We start from the raw sequence: 18049 nt of genomic DNA on the forward strand, positions 1-18049 counted from the left end.
GACAGAACTTGATATAAATTCAATATTTTTTTCTGACTCAAAAGCCTATGCCCTTAATACAATAAAATTTTGTCATGTGCTACTTCTTACATTCTACACACATTTGCACTATGGATATTTTTATCCGAAATTAGGAATTCAGTTAGCTCCACTGTAGATACTGTGCCTCAGTCTGTTGAACAGATACAATTAAGGTAGGATTGCACTATTTACAAAAAATGTGCCACTTGTTTTAAGTAATTTTAATACCTCCAAGAAACATTTAAATTGCTTTTCACATAATAAACTTATTTGTGTTTTAGCTGATGAGCTACACCTATTTTCTAGACATTACTTTAAAAAATCCTGGCAAGGTTTTATTTCTCCTAAAACATACAGAAATATACAAAATATTTTAAAAATTTTATTTCTTAACAATTATTATTAGGAAAAATGTCACTTTTTGGAAGTATAGTGAATTTGCAATGTTTCAGGTATACAGCAAAGTGATTCAGTTATATATATATATATGTATGTAATATATATGTATTCTTTTTCAGATTCTTTTCCATTATAGGTTATTATAAGATATTGAGTATAGTTTCCTGTGCTGTACAGTAAGTCCTTGTTTATTTTGTATATAATAGTGTGTATCTATTAATCCCAAATTCCTAATTTATCCCTCCCTATTCCCTTTCCCCTTTGGTAACCATAAGTCTGGTTTCTATGTCTGTGAGTCTAGAAAAATGTCACTTTTCATCATCACTCCTTCCTTTTCCTAAATCTCATTCATATTTTACAATAGGTCACCTATCTTCTGCTCCTGCCTATACACACATAAGCACATATTCAGGACCACAAACACAAGAGTCCCTGATGACTTCATGTTTACAAAGAAGTTAAAGAATAGTGCTTTCTGGAGAGATAGGTATGCTTCCAAACTCATTCTAAATGAGGCCAGAATAACCCTAACACCAAAAGCAGACAAATGTATCACAAAAAAGAAAATTAAAGGCTGATATCATTGATGATCATAGATACAAAAATCAACAATGAAATATTAGCAAACTGAATTCAACAATACACTAAAAGAAAAAAAATACATTAAAAGAATCATACGAGGGCTTCCCTGGTGGTGCAGTGGTTGAGAGTCTGCCTGCCGATACAGGGGACAAGGGGACCGGGAAGATGCCACATGCTGCGGAGCGGCTGGGCCCGTGAGCCATGGCCGCTGAGCCTGCGCATCCGGAGACTGTGCTCCGCAACGGGAGAGGCCACAACAGTGAGAGGCTCGCGTACCACCAAAAAAAAAAAAGAATTATACGAGATTGGTTCAAGGTGGTGGAGTAGAAGGACATGCGCTCACTCCCTCTTGCGAGAGCGCCGGAATCACAAATAACCACTGAACAATCATCGACAGGAAGACACCGGACCTTACCAGAAAAGATGCCCCACATCCAAGGACAAAGGAGAAGCCGCAGTGGGACAGTGGGAGGGGTGCAATCACAATGAAGGCAAGTCCCATCAAAAAGCGGGTGGGTGACTCACAACTGGAGAACAATTATACCACAGAAGTCCACCCACTGGAGTGAAGGTTCTGAGCCCCACGTCAGGCTTCCCAAATGGGGGGGGGGGGTCTGTCAATGGGAGGAGGAATTCCTAGAGAGTCAGACTTTGAAGGCTGGCAAGATTTGACTGCAGGAGTTTGACAGGACTGGGGACGTGGAGGCTCCACTCTGGAGGATGCACACAGGGAGGTGTGCACATGAGGACTCAGGGAGCGGTGACCCCATGGGAGACTGAACCAGACCTGCCTGCTAGTGTTGGAGGGGTTCCTGCTGAGGCGGAGGCACCAAGGGGCAGGGACACTGGCAGCAGAAGTTCTAGGAAGAACTCCTTGGCATAAGCCCACCCAGAGTCTGCTGTTAGTCCCAACAAAGAGCCATTAGGCTGCACTACTGGGTCACCTCAGGCCAAACAGCCAACAGGGAAGAAATCCAGCCCCACACAGCAGCACATAATTGGATTAAAGTTTTAGTGAGCTCTGCCCACCAGAGCAACACCCAGCTCTACCCACGACCAGTCCCTCCCATCAGGAAGCTTGCACAAACCTCTTAGATAACCTCATCCACCAGAGGGCAGACAGCAGAAGCAAGAAGAACTACAATTCTGCAGCCTGTGGAACAAAAACTACATTCACAGAAAAACAGACAAAATGAAATGGCAGAGGACTATCTACCAGATGAAGGAACAAGATAAAACATCAGAAAAGCAACTAAATGGAGTGGAGATAGGCAAACTTCCAGAAAAAGAATACAGAATAATGGGAGTGAAGATGATCCAGGATCTCGGAAAAAGAATGAAGGCAAAGATCGAGAAGATGTAAGAAATGTTTAACGAAGACCTAGAAGAATTAAAGAACAAACAAACAGGGGTGAACAATACAATAACTGAAATGAAAAATACCCTAGAAGGAATAAATAGCAGAATAATTGAGGAAGTAGAACAGATAAGTGACCTGGAAGACAGATTGGTGGAATTCACTGCTGTGGAACAGAATAAAGAAAAAAGAATGAAAAGAAATGAAGACAGCCTAAGAGACCGCTGGGACAACACTAAATGCACCAACATTCGCATTATAGGGGTCCCAGAAGGAGAAGAGAGAGAGAAAGGACCCAAGAAAATATTTGAAGAGATTATAGTTGAAAACTTCCCTAACATGGGAAAGGAAATAGCCACCCAAGTCCAGGAAGTGCAGAGAGTCCCAGGCAGGATAAATCCACGAAGAAACATGCCAAGACACATAGTAATCCAATTGACAAAAATTAAAGACAAAGAAAAATTATTAAAAGCAACAAGGGAAAAACAACAAATAACATACAAGGGAACACCCATAAGGTTAACAGCTGATTTCTCAGCAGAAACTCTACAAGCCAGAAGGGAGTGGCACAATATATTTAAAGTGACGAAAGGGAAGAAACTACAATGAAGATTACTCTACCCAGCAAGGATCTCATTCAGATTTGATGGAGAAATCAAAAGCTTTACAGACAAGCAAAAGCTAAGAGAATTCAGAACCACGAAAGCAGCTATACAACTAATGCTAAAGGAAGTTCTGTAAGTGGGAAACACAAGGAAAGAAAAGGAGCTACAAAAACAAACCCAAAACAATTAAGAAAATGGTAATAGGAACATACATATCAATAACTACCTTAAATATGAATGGATGAAATGCTCCAACCAAAAGACACAGGCTTGCTGAATGGATACAAAAACAAGACCCATATATATGCTATCTGCAAGAGACCCACTTCAGACCTAGGGACACATACAGACTGAAAGTGAGGGGATGGAAAAAGATATTCCATGCAAATGGAAACCAAAAGAAAGCTGGAGTAGCAATACTCATATCAGATAAAATAGACTTTAAAATAAAAAATGTTACAAGAGACAAGGAAGCACACTACATAATGATCAAGGGATCAATCCAAGAAGAACATATAACAATTATATATATATATATATATATGCACCCAACATAGGAGCACCTCAATACAGAAGGCAACTGCTAACACTTTTAACACAGGAAATTGAGAGTAACACAATAATAGTGGGGACTTAACACCTCACTTACACCAATGGGCAGATCATCCAGACAGAAAATTAACAAAAAAACACAAGCTTTAAAGGACACAATAGACCAGACAGATTTTATTGATATTTATAGGACATTCCATCCAAACACAACAGAAAACACTTACTTCTCAAGTGCTCATGGAACATTCTCCAGGATAGAGCACATCTTGGGTCACAAATCAAGCCTCAGTAAATTTAAGAAAATTGAAATCATATCAAGCATCTTTTCTGACCACAACACTATGAGATTAGAAATCAATTACAGGGAAAAAAAACATAAAAAACACAAACACATAGAGGCTAAACAATATGTTACTAAATAAGCAAGAGATCACTGAAGAAATTAAAGAGGAAATCAAAAAATACCTAGAGAAAAAAGTCAATGAAAACATGATGATCCAAAACCTATGGGATGCAGCAAAAGCAGTTCTCAGAGGGAAGTTTATAGCAATACAAGCCTACCTCAAGAAACAAAAAAAATCTCAAATAAACAATCTAACCTTACACCCAAAAGAACTAGAGAAAGAAGAACAAACAAAACCCAAAGTTAGTAAAAGGAAAGAAACCATGAAGATCAGAGCAGAAATAAATGAAATAGAAACAAAGAAAACAACAGCAAAGATCAATGAAACTAAAAGCCTGTTCTTTGAGAGGATAAACAAAATTGATAAACCTTTAGCCAGACTCATGAAGAAAAAGAGGGAGAGGACTCAAATCAATAAAATTAGAAATGAAAAAGGAGAAGTTACAATGGACACCACAGAAATACAGAGCATCCTAAGAGACTACTACAAGCAACTCTATGCCAATAAAATGGACAACCTAGGAGAAATGGACAAATTCTTAGAAAGATATAACCTTCCAAGACTGAAACAGAAAGAAACAGAAAATATGAACAGAGCAATATCAAGTAATGAAATTGAAACTGTGATTAAAAATCTTTCAACAAACAAAAGCCTAGGACCAGATGGCTTCACAGGTGAATTCTATCAAACATTAAGAGAAGAGCGAACACCCAACCTTCTCAAGCTCTTCCAAAAAATTGCAAAGGAAGGAACACTCCCAAACTCATTCTGTGAGGCCACCATCACCCTGATACCAATACCAGACAAAGATACTACTAAAAAAGAAAATCACAGACCAATATCACTGATGAATATAGATGCAAAAATCCTCAACAAAATACTAGCAAACAGAATCCAAAAACACATTAAAAGGATCATATACCATGATCAAGTGGGATTTATCCCAGGGATTCAAGGATTCTTCAGTCTACACAAATCAATCAATGTGATACACCATATTAACAAACTAAAGAATAAAAACTATATGATCAGGCTTCCCTGGTGGCACAGTGGTTGAGAGTCCGCCTGCTGATGCAGGGGACACGGGTTCGTGCCCCGGTCCAGGAAGATCCCACATGCTGTGGAGCAGCTGGGCCCGTGAGCCGTGGCCGCTAAGCCTGCGCATCTGGAACCTGTGCTTCACAACGGGAGAGGCCACAACAGTGAGAGGCCCACGTACCGCAAAACAAAACAAAACAAAACAAAACAAAACTTATGATCATCTCAATAGATGCAGAAAAAGATTTTGACAAAATTCAACCCCCATTTATGATATAACTCTCCAAAAAGTGGGCATAGAGAGAAACTACCTCAACATAAAAAAGGCCATATATGACAAACCCACAGCAAACATCATTCTCAAGGGTGAAAAACTAAAAGGATTTCCTAAGATCAGGAACAAGACAAGGATGTCCACTGTCACCACTATTATTCAACAGTGTTTTGGAAGTCCTAGCCATGTCAATCAGAGAAGAAAAAAAAATAAAAGGAATATAAATTGGAAAAGAAGAAGTAAAAATGTCACTGTTTGCAGATGACATGATACTATACATAGAGAATCCTAAAGATGCCACCAGAAAACTACCAGAGCTAATAGAATGTGGTAAAGTTGCAGGATACAAAATTAATGCACTGAAATCTCTCGCATTCCTATACACTAATAATGAAAGATCAGAAGGAGAAATTAAGGAAACAATCCCACTCATCACTTCAACAAAAAGAATAAAATACCTAGGAATAAACCTACCTAAGGAGGTAAAAGCGCTGTACTCAGAAAACTATAAGGCACTGATGAAAGAAATCAAAGATGACACAAACAGATGGAGAGATATACCATGTTCTTGGATTGGAAGAATCAATGTTGTGAAAATGACTATACTACCCAGAGCAATCTACAGATTCAATGCAATCCCTATCAAACTACCAATGGCATTTTGTACAGTACTAGAACAAAAAATCTTAACATTTGTATGGAGACACAAAAGACCCCAAATAGATAAAGCAACCTTGAGGGAAAAAAAATGGAGCTGGAGGAATCAGACTCCCTGACTTCAGACTATACTACAAAGCTACAGTAGTCAGGACAATATGGTACTGGCACAGAAACAGAAATACAGATTAATGGAAGAGGACAGAAAACCCAGAGATAAACCCACACAACTATGGTCAACTAATCTATGACAAAAGAGGCAAGGACATACAATGGAGAAAAGACAGTCTCTTCAATAAGTGGTGCTGCAAAAACTGGACAGCTACATGTAAAAAATGAAATTAGAACACTCCCTAACACCATACACAAAAATAAACTCAAAATGGATTAAAAAGATAAATGTAAGACCAGACACTATAAAACCCTTAGATGGAAACATAGGAAGAACACTCTTTGACATAAATCATAGCAAGATCTCTTTTGATCCACCTCCTAGAGTAATGGAAATAAAAACAAAAATAAACAAATGGGACCTAATGAAACTTCAAAGTTTTTGCACAGCAAAGGAAACTATAAACAAGACAAAAAGACAACCCTCAGAATGGGAGAAAATATTTGCAAATGAATCAACAGACAAAGGATTAATCTCTAAAATATATAAACAGCTCATGCAGCTCAATATTAAAGAAACAAACAATCCAATCAAAAAATGGGAAGAAGACCTAAATATACATCTCTCCAAAGAAGACATACAGATGGCCAAGAGGCACATGAAAAGCTGCTCTGCATCACTATTTATTAGAGAAATGCAAATCAAGACTACAATGAGGTATCACCTCACACAAGTTAGAATGGGCATCACCAGAAAATCTACAAACAGCAAATGCTGGCGAGGGTGTGGAGAAAAGGGAACCCTCTTGCACTGTTGGTGGGAATTTAAATTGATACAGCCACTATGGAGAACAGTATGGAGGTTCCTTAAAAAACTAAGAATTACCATAGGACCCAGCAATCCCACTACTGGGCATATACCCAGAGAAAACTTTAATTCAAAAAAACACATGCACCCCAATGCTCATTGCAGCACTATTTACAATAGCCAGGCCATGGAAGCAACTTAAATGCCCATCGACAGACGAATGGATAAAGAAGTTGTGGTACATATATACAATGGAATATTACTCATCCATAAAAAGGAACGAAATTGGGTCATTTGTAGAGACGTGGATGGACCTAGAGACTGTCATACAGAGTGAAGCAAGCCAGAAAGGGAAAAACAAATATCGTATATTAACATATATGAGGAATCTAGAAAAATGGTACAGATGAGCTGGTTTGCAAGGCAGAAATAGGTACACAGATGTACAGGACAAACATGGACACCAAAGCGGGAAAGTGCGTGTGTGTGTGTGTGTGGGGGTGGGATGTACTGGGAGACTGGGATTAACATATATACCCTACTATGTATAAAATAAATAATAAGAAACTTCTGTATAAAAAATAAATTAATTTAATTTAAATAAATCCTAATATCAACAGGAAATGACAGACACATGTAAGTGAAAACTAACTTTATTAGAAAAATAATTGCACTGAATTCCTGTAATTGAATGGCTCTAAAAATCACTGAGTTTCAGTTACTCAAGGATTGTGATGGAATTTCACCTCATGAAAATTCAGGAACATAACCAAATTATTTATTTCTTTTAAATGGTGTATACCATGAATAAACGTATCACTATATTACTTAAATCTAATTTTAAAACATTAAAAAAAAAAGAATCATATATCATGATCAAGTGGGATTTATCTAAGGGATGCAAGGATGGTTCAATATCCACAAATCAATCAATGTGGTACAACACATCAACAAATTGAACAATAAAAAACATATGATCATCTCAATAGATGCAGAAAAAGCTTTTAACAAAATTCAGCATCCACTTATAATAAACTCTCAACAAAGTGAGTATGGAGGAAACATACCTCAATATAATAAAGGCCGTATATGACAAGCCCACAGCTAACATCATACTCAATAGTGAAAAGCTGGAAGCATTTCCTCCAAGATCAGGAACAAAACAAGGATGCCCACTCTCACCACACTTATGCAACATAGTATGGAAGTCCTAGTCAAAGCAATCAGAAAAGAAAAAGAAATAAAAGAAATCCAAATTGAAAAAGAAAATGTAAAACTGTCACTGTTTGCAGATGACATGATACTCTCTGCAGAAACTCCTAAAGACACCACCAAAACCTACTAGATCTTATTAATGAATTCAGTAAAGTTGCAAGATACAAAGTTAATATATAGAAGTCTCTTGTATTTCTATACACTAACAATGAACTATTAGAAGGCAAAATTAAAACAATCCCATTTACACCTTGAGTGCATTATGTTAAGTGAAATAACTCAGAGAAAGAAAAATACTATATGATGTCACTTATATGTGGAATTTAAAATAAGACACAAAAAAGCAAATTCGTAGAAAAAGAGATCAAACTTGTGGTTAACAGAGACAGAGCATGGGGGGAGAGGAGATTGGAGGAAGGTGGTCAAAAGGTACAAACTCCCATTCATAAGGTAAATAAGGAGAGGACCTTCAAGATGGCAGAGGAGTAAGAGAAGTGGAGATCACCTTCTTCCTCACAAATACATCAACAATACATCTATATGTGGAATAACTCCTACAGAACACCTACTGAACACTGGCAGAAGACCTCAGACTTCCCAAAAAGCAAGAAATTCCCCATGTACGTGGGAAGGCAAAAGAAAAAAGAAAAAACAGACAAAAGAATAGGGATGGGACCTGCACCTCTGGGAAGGAGCTGTGAAGAAAGAAAACTTTCCACGCACTAGGAAGCCCCTTCACTGGCAGAGATGGTGGGAGTCGGGGGGAAGCTTTGGTGCCGCGGAGGACAGCGCAGCAACAGAGGTGCAGAGGGCAAAGCAGAGAGATTCCCGCACAGAGGATCAGTGCCAACCTGCACTCACCAGCCTGAGAGGCTTGTCTGCTCACCAGCTGGGGCGGGTGGGGGCTGGGGGCTGAGGCTCGGGCTTCAGAGGTCAGATCCCAGGGAGAGGACTGGGGTTGGCTGCATGAACACAGCTTGAAGGGGGCTAGTGTGCCACAGCTAGCCATGAGGGAGTCTGGGGAAAAGTCTGGAACTGCCGAAGAGGCAAGAGACCATTGTTTCTGGGTGTGAGAGGAGAGGGGATTCAGAGCACTGCTTAAACGAGTTCCAGAGACAGGCGCGAGCCACGGCTATCAGGGCGGACCCCAGAGACGGGCATGAAACACTAAGGCTGCTGCTGCAGCCACCAAGAAGCCTGTGTGCCAGCACAGGTCATTATCCACACCTCCCCTCCCGGGAGCCTGTGCAGCCCGCCACTGCCAGGGTCCCGTGATCCAGGGACAACTTCCCTGGAAGAACACATGCTGCGGCTCAGGCTGTTGCAATGTCATGCTGGCCTCTGCTGCCGCAGGCTCGCCCCACATTCTGTACCCCTCCCTCCTCCCCGCCTGAGTGAGCCAGAGCGCCCTAATCAGCTGCTACTTTAACCCCATCCTGTCTGGGTGGGGAACAGACACCCTCAGGCGACCTACACGCAGAGGCGGGGCCAAATCCGAAGCTGAACCCCAGGCGCTGTGCAAACAGAGAAGAGAAAGGGAAATTTCTCCCAGCAGCCTCAGAAGCAGCGGATTAAAGCTCCACAATCAACTTGATGTATCCTGCATCTGTGGAATACCTGAATAGACAAGAAATCATCCCAAAATTGAGGCAGTGGACTTTGAGAGCAACTGTACACTTGGGGTTTGCTTTCTGCATCTAACTAGTTTCTGGTTTTATGTTTATCTTAGTTTACTATTTAGAGCTTATAATCATTGGTAGATTTGTTTATTGATTTGGTTGCTCTCTTCCTTTTATATATATATATTATTTTTTTTCCTTTTTCTCTTTTTGTGAGTGTGTATATGTATGCTTCTTTGTGTGATTTTGTCTGTATACCTTTGCTTTTACTATTTGTCCTAGGGTTCTGTCTGTCTTTTTTTTTTAAGGATAGTTTTTAGAACTTGTTATCATTTGTGGATTTGTTTTTTGGTTAGGTTGCTCTCTTCTTTCTTTCTTTTTTTATTACATTTTAATTTTTTATTTCTAATAATTTAACATTTTTTTTATTTTAATAACTTTATTTTATTTTATTTATTTATTTTTCTTCTTTCTGTCTTTCTTTTTTTTTTCTCCCTTTTCTTCTGAGCCATGTGGCTGACGGGGTCCTGGTGCTCTGGCCGGGTGTCAGGCCTGAGCCTCTTAGATGAGAGAGTGGAGTTCAGGACATTGGTCCGCCAGAGAACTCCCAGCCCCAAGTAATATCAATCAGCAAGAGCTTTCCCAGAGATCTTTGTCTTAATGCTAAGACTCAGCTCCACTCAATGACCAGAAAGCTACAGTGATGGACACCCTATGTCAAACAACTAGCAAGACAGGAACACAACCCCACCCATTAGAAGAGAGGCTGCCTGAAATCATAAGTTCACAAGCACCCCAAAACACACCACCAGACGTGGTCCCGCTCACCAGAAAGACAAGATCCAGCCTCATCCACGAGAACACAGGCACCAGTCCCCTCCACCAGGAAGCCTACACAACCCACTGAACCAACCTTACCCACTGGGGGCAGACACCAAAAACAACGGGAACTACGAACCTGCAGCCTGTGAAAAGGAGACCCCAAACACAGTAGGCTAAGCAAAATGAGAAGATAGAGAAATACACAGCAGATGAAGGAGCAAAGTAAAAACCCACCAGACCAAACAAATGAAGAGGAAATAGGCAGTCTACTTGAAAAAGATTTCAGACTAATGATAGTAAAGATGATCCAAAATCTTGGAAATAGAATGGAGAAAATACAACAAACATTGAATAAGGACCTAGAGGAATTACAGAGTAAACAAACAATGATGAACGACACAATATATGAAATTAAAAATTCTCAAGAAGGAATCAATAGCAGAATAACTGCGGCAGAAGAAACGATAAGTGACCCTGAAGATAAAATATTGGAAAAAACTACTGCAGAACAGAAAAAAGAAAAAAGGATGAAAAGAATTGAGGACAGTCTCAGAGACCTCTGGGACAACATAAAATGCGCTAACATTCGAATTACAGGGGTCCCAGAAGAAGAAGAGAAAAAGAAAGGGACTGAGAAAATATGTGAAGAGATTATAGTTGAAAACTTCCCTAATATGGGAAAGGAAATAATCAATCAAGTCCAGGAAGTGCAGAGAGTCCCATACAGGATAAATCCAAGGAGAAACACGCCAAGACACATATTAATCAAACTATCAGAAATTAAACACAGGGCTTCCCTGGTGGCGCAGTGGTTGAGAGTCCGCCTGCCGATGCAGGGGACACAGGTTCATGCCCCGGTCCGGGAGGATCCCACATGCCGCAGAGTGGCTAGGCCTGTGAGCCATGGCCGCTGAGCCTGCGCATCCGGAGCCTGTGCTCCGCAATGGGAGAGGCCACAACAGTGAGAGGCCGCGTACCACACACACACAAAAAATTAAACACAAAAAATATGAAAAGCAGCAAGGGCAAAACAACAAATAACATACAAGGGAATCCCCATAAAGTTAACAGCTGATATTTTAGCAAAAACTCTGCAAGTCAGAAGGGAGTGGCAGGACATTTAAAGTGATGAAAGGGAAAAACCTACAATGAAGATTACTCTACCCAGCAAGGATCTCATTCAGATTCAATGGAGAAATTAAAACCTTTAGAGACAAGCAAAAGCTAAGAGAATACAGCATCACCAAACCAGCTTTACAACAAATACTACAGGAACTTCTCTAGGTAGGAAACACAAGAGAAACAAAAGAACTACAGTAACAAACCCAAAACAATTAAGAAGACGGTAATAGGAACATACATATCGATGACTACCTTAAATGTAAATGGATTAAGTGTTCCAACCAAAAGACATAGACTGGCTGAATGGATACAAAAACAAGACCCGTATATATGTTGTCTACACGAGACCCACTTCAGAACTAGGGACACATACAGACTGAAAGTAAGGGAATGGAAAAGATATTCCATGCAAATGGAAATCAAAAGAAAGCTGGAGTAGCAATTCTCATATGCAACATTCATATCAGATAAAATAGACTTTAAAATAAAGAATGTTACAAGAGACAAGGAAGGACACTACATAATGATCAAGGGATCAATCCAAGAAGGAGATATAACAATTATAAATATTTATGCACCCAACATAGGAGCACCTCAATACATAAGGCAAATGCTAACAGCCATAAAAGGGGAAATCAACAGTAACACAATCATAGTGTGGGACTTTAACACCTCACTTACACCAATGTACAGATCATCCCAGATGAAAATAAATAAGGAAACACAAGCTTTAAATGATACATTAAACAAGACGGACTTAATTGATATTTATAGGACATTCCATCCAAAAACAGCAGGATACACTTTCTTCTCAAGTGTTCATTGAACATTCTCCAGGATAGATCACATCTTGGGTCACAAATCAAGCCTTGATAAATTTAAGAAAATTGAAACCATATCAAGTATCTTTTCTGACAGCAACTCTATGACACTAGATAGCAATTACAGGAAAAAATCTATAAAAAATACAAACACATGAAGGCTAAACAATACACTACTCAATAACCAAGAGATCACTGAAGAAATCAAAGAGGAAATCAAAACATACCGAGAAACAAATGACAGTGAAAGCATAACGACCCAAAACCTATGGAATGCAGCAAAAGCAGTTTTAAGAGGTAATTTTATAGCAATACAATCCTACCTCAAGAAACAAGAAACATCTCAAATGAACAATCTAAACTTACACCTAAAGCAATTAGAGAAAGAAGAACAAAAATACCCCAGTTAGTAGAAGGAAAGAAATCATAAAGATAAGTCCAGAAATAAATGAAAAAGAAATGAAGGAAACTATAGCAAAGGTCCATGAAACTAAAAGCTGGTTCTTTGAGAAGGTAAACAAAATTCATAAACCATTTGCCAGATTCATCAAGAAAAAAAGAGAGAAGATTCAAATCAATAGAATTAGAAATGAAAAAGGAGAAGTAACAACTGATGCTGCAGAAATACAAAGGATCATGAGAGATTACTACAAGCAACTCTATGCCAATAAAATGGACAACTGGAAGAACTGGACAAATTCTTAGAAAAGCACAACTTTCTGAAACTGAACCAGGAAGAAATAGAAAATATAAACAGACCAATGTGATTGGTCTGAATTGAACTGTGATTCAATTTAAACTGAAATTGAAACTGTGATTAAAAATCTTCCAACAAACAAAAGTCCAGGACCAGATGGCTTCACAGTCGAATTCTATCAAACATTTAGAGAAGAGGTAATACCTATCCTTCTCAAACTCTTTCAAAATATAGCACAGGGAAGAACACTCCCAAACTCATTCTATGAGGCCACTATCACCCTGATACCAAAACCAGACAAAGATGTCACAAAGAAAGAAAACTACAGGCCAATATCACTGATGAACACAGATGCAAAAATCCTCAACAAAATACTAGCAAACAGAATTCAACAGCACATTAAAAGGATCGTACACCATGATCAAGTGGGGTTTATCCCAGGATTGCAAGGATTCTTCGTATATGCAAATCAATCAATGTGATATGCCATATTAAAAAATTGAAGGAGAAAAACCATACGATCATCTCAATAGATGCAGAAAAATCTTCTGACAAAATTCAATACCCATTTATGATAAAAACCTTCCAGAAAGTAGGCATAGAGGGAACCTACCTCAACATAATAAAGGCCATATATGACAAACCCACAGCCAACACCATTCTCAGTGGTTAAAAACTGAAACCATTTCCACTAAGATCAGGAACAAGACAAGGTTGCCCACACTCAACACTATTATTCAACATAGTTTTGGAAGTTTTAACCACAACAATCACAGAAAAAAAAGAAATTAAAGGAATCCAAATCGGAAAAGAAGAAGTAAAGCTGTCACTACAACCCCCAGAATGGGAGAAAATATGCGCAAATGAATCAACAGACAAAGGATTAAGCTCCAAAATATACAAGCAGCACATGGAGCTCAATATCAAAAAAACAAACAACTCAATCCAAAAATGGGCAGAAGACCTAAATAGACATTTCTCCCAAGAAGTTATACAGATTGCCAACAAACACATGAAAGGATGCTCAATGTCACTAATCATTAGAGAAATGCAAATCAAAACTACAATGAGGTATCACCTCACACCAGTCAGAGTGGCCATCATCAAAAAATCTACAAACAATAAATGCTGGAGAGGGTGTGGAGAAAAGGGAACCCTCTTGCACTGTTGGTGGGAATGTAAATTGATACAGCCACTATGGAGAACAGTATGGAGGTTCCTTAAAAAACTAAAAATAGAATTACTATAGGACCCAGCAATCCCACTACTGGGCATATACCCTGAGAAAACCATAATTCAAAAAGTCGTGTAACACCATGTTCATCATGGCACTATTTACATTAGCCCAGGACACGGAAGCAGCCTAAGTGTCCACTGACAGATGAATAGATAAAGAAGATGTGGCACTTTTATACAATGGAATATTACTCAGCCATAAAAAGAAACAAAATTGAGTTATTTGTAGTGAGGTGGTGTAGTGAGTCCTACGTGGACTCTAGGTCACAAATAGTAGTGACCTAGAGTCTGTCATACAGAGTGAATTAAGTCAGACAGAGAAAAACAAATACCGTATGCTAACACATATATATGGAATCTAAAAAAAAAAAAGGTTCTGAAGAACCTAGGGGCAGGACAGGAATAAAGACTCAAATGTAGAGAATGGACATGAGGACATAAGGTAGGGGAAGGGTAAGCTGGGATGAAGTGAGAGAGTGGCATGGACATATATACACTACCCAATGTAAAATAGATAGCTAGTGGGAAGCAGCTGCATAGCACAGGGAGATCAGCTGGGTGCTCTGTGATCACCTGGAGGGTGGGATAGGGAGGGTGGGAGGGAGACTCAAGAGAGAGGGGATATGGGGATATATGTATACGTATAGCTGATTCAGTTTGTTATACAGCAGCAGCTAACACAACAATGTAAAGCAATTATACTCCAATAAAGATGTTAAAAAAAATGAAGATAAATAAGTACTAGGGATGTAATGTAAAACATGACGACTATAGGTAACACTGCTGTATGTTATGCAGGAAAGTTGTGAAGACAGTAAATCCTATGAATTGTCATCAAAAGGAGAAAGGTTTTTTCCTTTTTTCTTTCTTCCCTGTTTATTGTATCTATATGAGAAGATGGGTGTTAGCTGAACCTATTGTGGTAATTATTTCATAATATATGTAAATAAAACCATCCTGCTGTACATCGTAGACTTATACAGTGATATATGTCAATTATTTCTCAATGAAACTGGGGGAAAAAGAATTTTAAATAAGAGAGTTAGTTTACATTGAAAATAAAATCCCATTTTCAGTCTCATCAAAAAGAATAAAATACCTAGGAACAAATCTAACTAAGAAGGTAAAAGACCTGTACTCTAAAAACTATAAGGCACTGATTAAAGAAACTGACGACAAAACAAATAGATGGAAAGATTTACCATGCTCATGGATTGGAAGAATATTGTTAAAAAGACGATATTACCAAAGCAATCTACAGATTCAATGCAAAACCTATCAAAATACAAATGACACTTTTCACAGAACTAGAACAAATAAATCTAAAATTTGTATGGAAACACAAAAGATCTGAATAGCCAAAACAATCTTGAGAAAGGAGTATAAAGCTGGAGGTATCACGCTCCCTTATTTCAAACTGTAACACAAAGCTAGTCACCAAAACAGTATGATATTGGCACTAAAACAGACACAGAGATAAGTGGAACAGAATAGAGAGCCCGGAAATGTACCCACACCTATATGGGCAGTCTACAACAAAGGAGGCAAGAATATACAATGGGAAAAGACAGCCTCTTCAATAAATGGTGTTGGGAAAACTGGACAGCTACATGCAAAAAAATTAAAGTGGACTACTCTCTCACACCATGTACAAAAATAAATTCAAATGAATTAAAGACTTAAATGTAAGACCTGAAACTATAAAACTCCTAGAATAAAAAATAGGCAGTACAATCTTTGACATGGGTCTTAGTAATATTTTGGGGGATATGTCTTCTTAAGCAAAGGAAACAAAAGCAAAAATAAACAAATGGGACTACAACAAACTAAAAAGCTTTTGCACAGCAAAGGAAACTATCAACAAAATGGAAAGGCTGTCTACTGAATGGGAGAAGATATTTGCAAATAATATATCCAATAAGGGATTAATATCCAAAATATAGAAAGAATCATACAACTCAAAAGCAGGAAAACAAACAACCCAATTAAAAAGTAGGCAGGGCTATATGGGAAAAGAATCTAAAAAAGAGTAGATATACGTATATGTATAACTGAATCACTGTGCTGTACACCTGAAACTAACACAACGTTGTAAATCAGCTGTACTTCAATAAAATTTTTTAAAAATAAATAAAGTGGTACTTTATTGCTTTAAAAAAAAGTAGGCAGAGGATATGAATATACATTTTTCCAAAAGAAGACACACAAATGGCCAACAGGCACATGAAAAGATGCTCAACATTACTACTCATCAGGGAAATGGAAATCAAACCACAGTGAGATACTCCCTGATACCTGTTAGAATGGCTATTATCAAATAGATAACAACAAGTGTTGGCAAGGATGTGGAAAAAAAGGAACCTTTGTGCATTGGTGGGAGTGTAAATTGGTGCAGCCACTATGGAAAACAATATGGAAGTTCCTCAAAAAATTAAAAACAGAACTACCATACAATCTAGCAATTCCACTCCTAGGTTTTTATCCAAAGAAAATGAAAACACTAATTCGAAAAGATATATGCATCCTTATGTTCACCACAGCATTTTTTACAACAGCCAAGATATGGAAGCAACCCAAGTGCCCATCAATAGATGAATGGACAAAGAAGATGTGGTATACACATATGCAATGGAATATTACTCAGCCAGAAAAAAAGAATGACATTTTGCCATTTGAGACAACATGGATGGACCTAGAAGTCAGACAAAGACAAGTACCAAATGATTTCAGTTATATGTGGAATCTAAAAAACAAAACAAATGAAGAGACATAACAAAAGAGAAACAGAGTCATAGGTACAAATAGGTGGTTGCCAGATGGGAGAGGGCATTGGGGAGAGGAGAGAAATACATGAGGGAGGTTAAAAGGTACAAACTTCCAGTTGCAAAATAAATGAGTCATGGTATGAAATGTACAGTGTTCGGAATACAGTCAATAATTACATAATATCTTTTTAGGACAGATGGTAACTAGATGTATCATGGTGATCATTTTGAAATGTATAGAATATTGAATCACTATGTTGTATAACATAGTTGTGGTTCAAGAGGAATTAACATAGTGTTGTAGGTCAATTATACTTTAATAACGAACAAAGAAACAAACAAACACAGGAAAAGAGATCAGATTTGTGGTAACCAAAGGTGGGGGGGTGGAAGGAGGGGAAATTGGATGAAAGCAGTCAAATGGTACAAACTTCCAGCTATGACTAAGTACTAGGGATGTAATGTACAAACAGATCAATATAATGAACACTGCTGTATGTTCTATATGAAAGTTGAGAGTAAATCCTGAGTTCTCATCACAAGGAAAAAATTTTTTCTATTTCTTTAATTTTGTATTTATATGAGATGTTGGATATTCACTAAACTTACTGTGGTAATCATTTTATGATGTATGTAAGTCAGATTATTATGCTGTACACTTTAAACCTATATAGGTCAATTATATCTCAACAAAACTGGAAGAAAAAAAAGAATAGTGCTTTTTTTTTTTTTCTCTCTCTCCTTTATAGAAGGAATTTCAGATATGGATTAGTCAAAAGTCTCCTGATGGACGAGTAATTATCTTTGGCTGAGCAATGCTGCTGACCTGAATTAAATAAATTTCAGGAACTTAACATGAAATTCTTAATATAAATTTGTTTTTGCAGTTCAAGAGGGGCTAACGTTAAATATGCAAATGGGTTATAATTAATTACTGCATCATT

The sequence above is a fragment of the Lipotes vexillifer genome, unplaced genomic scaffold, assembly GCF_000442215.2.
Source record: "Lipotes vexillifer unplaced genomic scaffold, Lipotes_vexillifer_v1.1 scaffold343, whole genome shotgun sequence".
Classification (NCBI taxonomy): domain Eukaryota; kingdom Metazoa; phylum Chordata; class Mammalia; order Artiodactyla; family Lipotidae; genus Lipotes; species Lipotes vexillifer.